Below are 10,040 nucleotides of genomic sequence, written 5' to 3' on the forward strand. Positions count from 1 at the left end.
AACCTTCTGCCATGCTCGCCTGAAAACATTAAAACCACATATTTTTATTAGTAACTCCATAGCGTTTAAATGCTATCTATATTGTATTTATTTTGCATACCTCCAGTTGTGACCTCAATCTAATAAAATCCTTTAAAGTCTTCAAGAATCTCTCCAAGAAGAACATCCATCTAGAGTGAACCACCCCACAAATGGCAATCTCCTCAACAAGGTGAAGCAATAGGTGTATTTGGCTAACAAGGATTGTACGTGGGAATGCATCCTCAATAGCAGACACTGCCTCTACTACTAGCTGATGGGCTACTGGTATGGCTTCTACTTCTATCTCCTTGGAGCTCACAAATCTACAGGAAAAACGTTATATAGTATATGAAAAAAAATTCCAAAGTTCATGCATGCACAACATGATATAGTACTTGAAAAAAACCCATTACCTCACAATCTCACCCACTTTGAATATTGCAGCCTTCACCTTAGTGTCCCCATAACCACTAATAGTTATGGGAAGTACAAACTACAAGCAATAAAACATGTTAGTGAATGTCAACCTATATATAAGGACACATAGAAACCACAAATTTTTATACTCTTACCTGAAGGATTTTATGCCAATCATGGGATTTCAATCCATACAATTGAGTGGAGCCACCCTTTTTGGTTTTTGTGAAAGCACCTTTGAGTGACCGCATATATCCCGTTGGAGTTTTGATGGATGGAATAACTTTCTTTGTCCACTCTTGGTCTGCCTTTGACATTATCCGCGGTGCTTTTGGGAGAATCATCTTTCCCCGCTCCCCCATGCGGGGCGTGGCTGAAGGGGGGAGACGTCTAATGGCTCTTAAATCTTCCCTAGCACCCAATGAATCCTTCTTGCCAATTATGTGATCCCATACAGCTTGCCCAACATTTTTGAATACATGCATAGGGTCCAATAAGTGATGAATTTTCAACGAAGCCCAATAGGGGAGCGAGAAGACGATTGAGTACCTCGACATACCCTTTGGCAACCCATTGGGAGGCGGTGAGGTACTATGATGCTCCTCCCAATGCTTCGCCCAATCAGTCATGTTCCAATGGAACGGCTGCACTCCATTGATAGGGGGAGCATATCTAAGATGTGAAGGAGGTAGGAAGCGATGGTTGTTGGGATAGATCACCTTCCCAAGAAGAGGAGGTCTCTCTGTCACAAGGGAAGGGCCACAAGTGGGACACGCACTATGTCCAGATGTTTCCAATCCTGCCAAGAGGTAAACAAACGTTACACATAAGACGATAAACCTAAATCAAAGAGTACAATTAACATGTGCATACTTACCAGATACCTCTCCAAATCCTGGGTAATCATGCATGGTCCACATGAGGATGCACTTGATGACGGCATTTCGGTCTCGTTGTGGCCGTGAAATGTCAATGACATCTATGCCTCTCCATAGTTCTTGAAGCTCATCAATAAGAGGCTGCAGATATACATCCATGTTTTTTACCTTGTGCTTTCCTGGAATGAGAAGTGATAGTAAAATGTTTCCCTTTTTTGTTGCCTCCCAAGGCGGAATATTGTAGTTTACAACAACCACCGGCCAAGTGCTCCATGAAGTAGAGTGGTGCCCAAATGGATTCACTCCATCACTAGCTAACCCAATCCTCAAGTGACGAGGCTCATCCCTAAACTCTGGCCATGTGTCATCTATGTGCTTCCATGCTGGTGAGTCAGCTGGCACTCTCATAATACCATTTGTGGAGCGGTTTTTTGCATGCCAACTCAAAAGCTCGCTCGTACCCTTCAATCTAAACATGTGTTGGATGCGAGGGATGAGTGGAAAATGCCTCAAAACTTTACGTGGAATTCTGTTGCTCTGCATTCCTTCTTTGAACCTAGGCTCCCCGCACGATGGACATGTGTCACAATCGGCATGCTCATTACGAAAGAGCACACAATCGTTCACGCAAGCATGAATGCGATCATAATCCATCCCTAATGCAGTCACCACTTCGCGGGCTTTTTGTCTGTTCTCTGGCATGTGATTGCCAGCTGGCAGCATCTTTCCTAGCAACCTATCACAAGAAGAAAGTACATTAGAAGCTAATTTATGCACTCCACAAGCATCCTTCACAATCTGTAAACATATAGTGTGTGATTAGTGTGTGCATTGACCAATGTGATTGGTCAATGTACACACTAATAAGTGTGCTATTAGTGTGTGCATTGGCCAATGTGATTGGTCAATGCACACACTAATTAGTGTGTTATTAGTTTGTGCATTGGCCAATGTGACTGGTCAATGCACACACAAATTAGTGTGTGATTAGTGTGTGCATTGACCAATCACATTGGCCAATGCACACACTAATTAGTGCTCATTAACACACACTAATTTGTGTGTGATTAGTGTGTGCATTGACCAATGTGATTGGTCAATGTACACACTAATTAGTGTGCTATTAGTGTGTGCATTGGCCAATGTGATTGGTCAATGCACACATTAATTAGTTTTGGATTAGTGTGTGCATTGGTCAATTGGATTGGCCAATATACACATTATTTAGTGTATGTGATTATCGTGTGCATTGGCCAATGTGATTGGTCAATACACACACTATTTAGTGTGTGGTTAGTCCAATTACACAAGCCAATGCACACACTAATTAGTGTATGTTAACACACACTAATTAGTGTGTGCACAAGCCAATTATTCACGCCAATGAATACACTAATTAGTGTGTGCACAAACTAATGCACACACTAATTAGTGTGTGCACAATCTAATGTACACACTAACTAGTGTATGTTAAAACACACTAATTAGTGTGTGCACAAGACAACACTAAAACACACACTAATTATGTTAAATTAAACAACAATCAACACAAAAACAGAAACATACCTCTATGATTAAGTCGTAGGTGACGTATTAGGCCCCAATGACCGTCCAAGTGATCATGCAATCGATCACACTAATCATAAACACAATAATCTCTTATTAGTCATTACACACACTAATATATTATTAGCACTCGAGGCTTTGCAAGACTCTTTTATAGGTTGTAGACACACATTGGATTCTTTCAACATTGGATACTATAGAGAATCCAATGTTTGAAAAAAATCAATGTGTAAATTTTTAATCATATATTCAAATTTTATACCCTAGTTTAATCTTTGTCGTAATAAATGCAGACCATGTCTTCTTCTTCCACACCATGCTTTCGCAGCATTGAGGATTTCATGGCAGACGGGATATCATACCCCGACACTCTCTCTGCCTATCATTCACAGCCATCGCCTCAGCAGTCATCATTAGGGTTCGGCTGGTTTCGGGAGGCTCTAGGTGGGTCCACTACCGTACCTGTGACCGATCCAGATGTGGAGAGGGCATTGCGTCTTCGGGCTGAGTGGTTAGGTTCACAGCAGATCCTTACACAGCGCTATTCATCGGCACAGCCAACAGCTTTTGGATTATCAGAGGTCTCTACTTCGACTGGTGGCACTCCATATCTGCAGAGTTTTCCAGCTACAGCTCCATGTTCAACTTTTCCTTCACAGGGTCCAACGCCCCAAGGTCCGACGTTGTTGGGTGCGACGCCACAGGGTCCGACACCATGGGCGTCCACCTATCCATCACCTATCCCACCTTCTGTCCCAGATTCATGTCGGCGCTCTTCTGGCAGTCAGCGTCCGGGCAGCTCGCGCACTAGCGCCGGTCGATCTCGACGAGGGAGCGGAGCTAGTTGTTGTTTTGGGGGGGGGGGGGGGGGGGGGGGGGGGGGGAGGGAGTACTACAGATTCTCCTCCACAATCACCGCTCCCTGCTCAAGCAGAAGATGAGGACCATGACATGCCTTCACCAGATGCTCATGGGTTATACTACTAGGTTCATAGAGGAGGTATGGTGGATCTCGGGACAGCACAGGGCAGCAGATTCCGCACACACGTCAACCAATTAATCCACTCCACATATACCAATTGTTTTCTCAAATTTGATCAGCCAGATCCCTACAACCTCACATATATAGAGACAACCATGCACATGCGTTTCCCCAACCCTGAGGGGCAACAATTCTCAAGGCAATGGTTGCAAGAGCATGTCAAAACATTTCTAAAGAACAAAAAATCTAGTGTGAGGAGAGCGGCAAAGAAGACAATGGAGTCTCCAGAGCATAGCTATTGGCTAGGAAATGTCCATGATGTGGAGTGGGAGACCGCTATGGGCGAGAAAGAGGAAGAAAGGGCAACCGGTGCGAGGATGTATACGCATCAAGTTGAGGCCAGATCCCATCAGACTCCTACGCATTATGGTTTGGGAGGAAAAACGGCTTGGAAAGACAAATATGTAAGTAAAAATATTAGTTTTATTGTAAAAAATCTAATGTTTTTCATTTAATTAATTGGTTGCTATTTTTTGTCAGTATAACATTACCATGGGTCGCCCGACCAGAGAAGTGCAGAGATATAGAGAGAACCATACCGAGTATCAAACTTGGTTTTGGTTGTTTGAAAATCAAATGATCTCTCGAGAGGAGTTTGAAAATGCGTGCAGAAGTCTGCAACATGTAAGTTTAATCTTATCTAAATAATCAAATTGTTGATTTTATATCAAATATTAAATAACAAAGTGTTAATTGTTTCTTTTTTATGGTTTTGCAGAGTCAAGGAGTTCCACGTGAAATGCCGCCAACTCCCCCATGAGCATCCTCTATTTTGTATACGCGGGCCTCGTTTGCCCTATCCCACATGACCATACTCTATTTTGTACACGCGGGCTTTTTTTGCCCTTTATGTAAATGCAATACCTATCATTTTTTGGCTCAATACCTCCCCCAATTGTAATTCCACTTATGTAAATGAAATTATCAATCTTTTTTTGGCTCAATGTATTGTCCAATTGTGATATTTTGTTGTAATTAATAATAATTTTGTAAAATAAATAAAAAATAGATGACCTTTTGGATGGTCCTGCAAAGGACAATCCAAACGGTCATCTGTTTTTTTATAATAAATCCCTTCGCGGTAATGCTCGCGATAAGCCTGACGCGGTAATATGTGCGGGTACAATTGCAGCAAAGCACGCGGTAATATTTGAGGAATATTTCTGCATCCATTACCGCATCAGTTACCGCTAGACCATTACCGCCAGCTTTGCCGCGTACAGGAATTTTTATATTTCAAGTTTGTTTGTTTTTTTGCGGTAATGTGAGCGATAATACCGCGCATATGTTATAGTGAAACGGCCTCCTCTTTCTCTCCCTCTAAAATCCGCGCTTCCTCCTCCCTTCTCGCCACAATGAACCCTGACTCCATGCTCGAGCAGACCATTCCTTCTTGAAGCCTCCGTCACCTGCAGCCTCCATCCCCTGCATAGCGGGCTGCTCTCCCTCTATAGCGCTTTCCTACAGTCTCATGGTGACCCACCTCAGTTTCTCTCGGCTTCACAGAGCCTCCACCGCTCAGCCACTCCCTGGCGGCTTTTCACAAACCATGACGGATTTCTCCTCCCTACAACACCATCATCACCTGGTGTCACCCCCCTAGGCAACTCTCTATAGCGTCACCCCCTCCTTCCTCTGTCTTGCCACCCTTGGCAGCACTCCCTCCTGCAACCTGTTCCCCTCATGCAAGCCCCCTCAAGGTCCTGCAGCCGAGCATCACCTTTTTTCATGGACCGACGGCCCTGCAGCCCCCTCGACATCTGTACTCGGCCCGTGCGGCCACTTCAACTACCCCCAACCCCTGCTCTTGGCCTCCTTGCCCCTTGCGGCTTCTCACAAGCCAGGTCTCCCCCAAGAAAATCCCCTTTCCGCTCCTCATGCACCTCTGGCCATCCTCATGCAGCCACAACATGGCCTTTTCTCCATGCAAAACTCTCACCTGGCGCTCTCCTTGCTCATCTGCTGCTCCTCGACTTTAGACCAGTGCTTTTTTCCCTTTTAATAGCTCAAAGCTATAACTTTATAAAAACCCTTGCTTGGCGACCTGTCCCACACTCAGAATCAGCCCTGCCTTCCGAGGTCAAGACAATATCATTTGCTCTTCATCGTCCCGGCTTCAAGCTATACTCAGCACAAAGCCTTATAAACAGAATGATTCTTGCATCGATGACCTTATGGTTTCTGAAATGGAGCCGCCATTTTGTACACACTATGGCACCATCAGATAGAGGTATCCATCATTCTCTATTACCTTTGAGCACCTCGACCAATATGGTGGGAAGCCATCCTCGCTCTACTAGAAGCTACGTTTGGCATACACATATGGATAGTCGAGTGTCTTGCAGATACCTCCCTCCGACGAATCCCATATCATAAGATTTATGGCAGCTGGATCCAACATCCCTTGCTTCATTTCCAAGCTTGTGATATTAGCCTTTTCTCCTGCCACCTGTGATTGGACAAAACACTGACAACTATCCACTAGCAAGCACCCATCTCGGTGTACCTGGCCCCTAGTACCATCAAATACTTGCCCAATGTACCTGCCACTTGCCTGCAAACCGCCATGTATGGATTTCTTGCACCTCCATGGGTCGACACATCTTGGGTGCACCAACGGCATAAAAATGAATAATCGCAAAATTTTGAATCCATAACATCAACATTGCATTCAATCAACATAGCATAGCATTACATTGCATCACATTACATTGCATCATGGTGGGATTTCTACACATTCTTAGATTCTAGGAAGGTTGAGAATACCACCTTAATTACCTTTCCATTCAAGATCAATTGAATGGTCGAATTCTTTAATCCTTCATAGCAAATTAGAAAAAATTAGTCAAATTAGCAAGCGGTTAGTGTGAAATTAAGGTGTATAAACACAAAATTGGCAAGATATAGTGACACATTAGGAAATTATGAACACATTGCTTCATGCACACGCATCCAAAATCCACAAAAACATAAACACACGAGTGAAATTAGTAGTGAGATTAGTGAGAAAACACATTCGATTATGCCACAATTACACTAGCGTAGGCCATCGTCCCCGGTAACGGTACCAAATGTTGGGGGTTCCATCATTGCAATAGCTCCAATGACCCACAAAGTTATCAATCCGGAGGGATGAGCTACCTGGCTAGGGCATGGAAACACTCACATGGTTAGTGAGCTAATCATGGAAAGACAAATGGTTAACTCTATGAGGTGAGATTCTCAGCCTATGGAGGAGCTAATCCGCAATGAAGGGCAATCTTCATATCCACTTCTCGTCACCTCTAATCAACCCAATCACACACACTACTATTTCAAGACGCACACAAAACTAATCCTATCATGCAACACACTAATCTAAAGCACACAAACATACATCTATCAAGCACCACACTCAAATCAAACCTACATGCACACACAAGCAAAAGAGGGAAATCGCACAAGATTAGAGAGGGACTAACCACTAATTAGTTAAGATCTAGTTAATCTAAGCATCATAGGCAATCATAAGAAGCATGAGAGAAGCATAGTGAAAAATAATGAATCACTCATTAGTGTTAATCAAATCTCATGAGCAAGGGAAATCTCAAGGACTCCATAGCCACACACCTCAAGAGCTCTCACCAAAGAGTGCTCTCAACAAATGAGCTTGAGAACCCTTATTTCCTTTACACACTGCCTTATGTACCTAGGGTAAAAATATGCAATGTCTGGGCACCCAAGGCCTCTAGGGCTCCAGCACTTACTGAAGCTGCAACCTAGGTATAGTAAATGACCTGTTCTTTACAACTTGGAACTCCCATTGAGCCCGTAACACATTAAAATAATACAATGGCTTGAAATAATTTGGGAATTTATAATACATGACCATTTTGGAAAAACGTGGAAAATATGTAACTCCAATCTTTACTGCTTCTTCACTTTGATCTTTGATGTGCATTCGTACATCTTCAGTCTTTAGCAGCTTCTATTAACTGACATTGACTCAGTTAACAATTGCCAACCCCCTAGTTGAACATTTCCATCAAATTGTGTATATTCTCATCCTTCTCTTACTTTTTATCATTGTATAAATCATGTAATGCATCTTGAGTGCATATGCCATGTAATTTTACCCCATCCTACTAGCTACAAACTACTAACACTAATGACTAACCCTTCTTGTAAATTGCACCCACTCTAGTCTACCTTGGAGTAGGCAACCTCACCCAATAAATCACTCAGCTCTCTAGAATCTTCTCTATTTCACCTCAATAATTCTCTCCTCTTGAGCCCACATCCATGTGACTCAAGAGACAAGAGAGGCCCATTGTCATAAGAACATATAAAAAATTTCATAAACATGGTTTTCTATGAAAATGTTGATTAGGTCTAATCCTAATAAGATCTTGCCTCACCTATAAATAGAGCCCTTTTCCCTTTTTAAACGGCAAGATCTCTACAATATTGCTCACTATTTTGAGCATACCATTTTCCATCTTAGTTGTAGGGAGAGAGAGTGAGATCTTTATGCACCATTACTTGTGGTGTATAGGAAAGCTTCTTTGAGCTAGTTGTAGCATTGCAACGGAGTGAGTGATTCATAACTTCCAATCAAAGTTTTACCTACTCTTGCGCATCCATTGAATCAATAAGTTGGGTGAAACCACGTCTCAAAGCTCTCGTGATTCTCGCAAATTTACATTTGGCAACCTCATCTCAATTGGTTTAAGGTGACGCGTTTTTATTTTGAGATTCTTTTGTAGTATTTGCTTGTAGGTGACTCAAGAGCTTTTGTGTTTGTTTTGTTCCTTAGGAAAACATTATAAGAGGTTTTTATGGTGAGAGGGATCCCGTTACCCTAAGATAATGTGTAGATTGCAACATCATCAAACTTAATTGTGTCTCTTGAATCTCCTCTGAGTTGTTTATACACCCACGTCAATCATCAACATTGAAGCTAAATTCTTGCACAAAACTCTCTCTCTCTCTATCTTCCTGTGTTTTGTGTGTGTATTTATAGCATTGATATTAGCGATAGTGTACCCTTCCTTCTTGCTTGTATTGCTCAGGGATTCTCCTTTGTTGCGTCCTAGTTCGCTCTATAACTAGGTCGTGCGTCTTCACTTGTTTGGCTGTGGGTTTGTTTTTGTTGTTTCTTGCTTGTGGTTTCCCGAGTCCCAATTGAGCAGCACGAGAGCCTAGAGGGTGTTTAGAGGTCGTCTCTTCTGTTGCCCATCCCAGACCGCCTCAATTTTGGTACCCCCACTTAGGCAAGCTTGTGTATTTTTTGTGTAGGATCAACCTTTAGAATAGTCGAGTAGTTTGTATAAATCGCGAGAATTTGTATGATCCTTTCATTCCAATTGCAAGGCAAAAGGTGCACATAATTGTTGGTACTAAGTTGCAATTTCAACAAGTAATTCATAAAATTTTGGGTAGATAGGTGGTCATGAAAGAGAAGGTCAATCTACTAGGTTCAACTAGCAACAATGAAGCAGAATACGACACACTACTTCATGGTTTAAAGATATGCATTGAACAAGGTATACAACGTATCATGGCATATTTTAGGCATTTGGGCATGCAAGAATCAAATACTAAGGACAAAAGTTCATGCCATTCATAGATTGTTTTAATCAGTTTGAAGAAGTGCAACTATATCATATTCCTAGGAAACAAGATGAAGATGTCGAGTTACTTGCACAACAAGCAGTTACATGTGTTGAGAAAGAAGTGCAGGTCATCATGGTGGCAACAACTGTCAAGTAACCGAGTTACCAGGAATTGGAGTCATTGGCTCCCATTATTGGCTACATTATGGAGGGCGAGTTTTCACAAGATTTCCCAAAATCTCAGAAGAGGAGACTCATGAAGAAGGCAAGTGTCTATCTCTTCCTAGAAGGCTCCCTCTATCAAAGAGGGAGGGATCAAGTGTGTAGAAGAGTACCAACTATCAAGTAAATTCCATCCATTTTAAAAGGTCTGCATGAAGAAGCATGTGGTGGTCATTTTGCCCAAGAGTTAGCTGTTAAGAAGATTTTGCTTGCGGGGTATGTTTGGCCAAGTCTGCATGTGGATGTCCAACATTGGCGTAAAAGTTGTCACAATTGTCAAGTAAATGGAAATAGAATATT

The sequence above is a fragment of the Adiantum capillus-veneris genome, chromosome 10 (assembly GCF_014529385.1).
Source record: "Adiantum capillus-veneris isolate H3 chromosome 10, ASM1452938v2, whole genome shotgun sequence".
In the NCBI taxonomy this organism is placed as follows: domain Eukaryota; kingdom Viridiplantae; phylum Streptophyta; class Polypodiopsida; order Polypodiales; family Pteridaceae; genus Adiantum; species Adiantum capillus-veneris.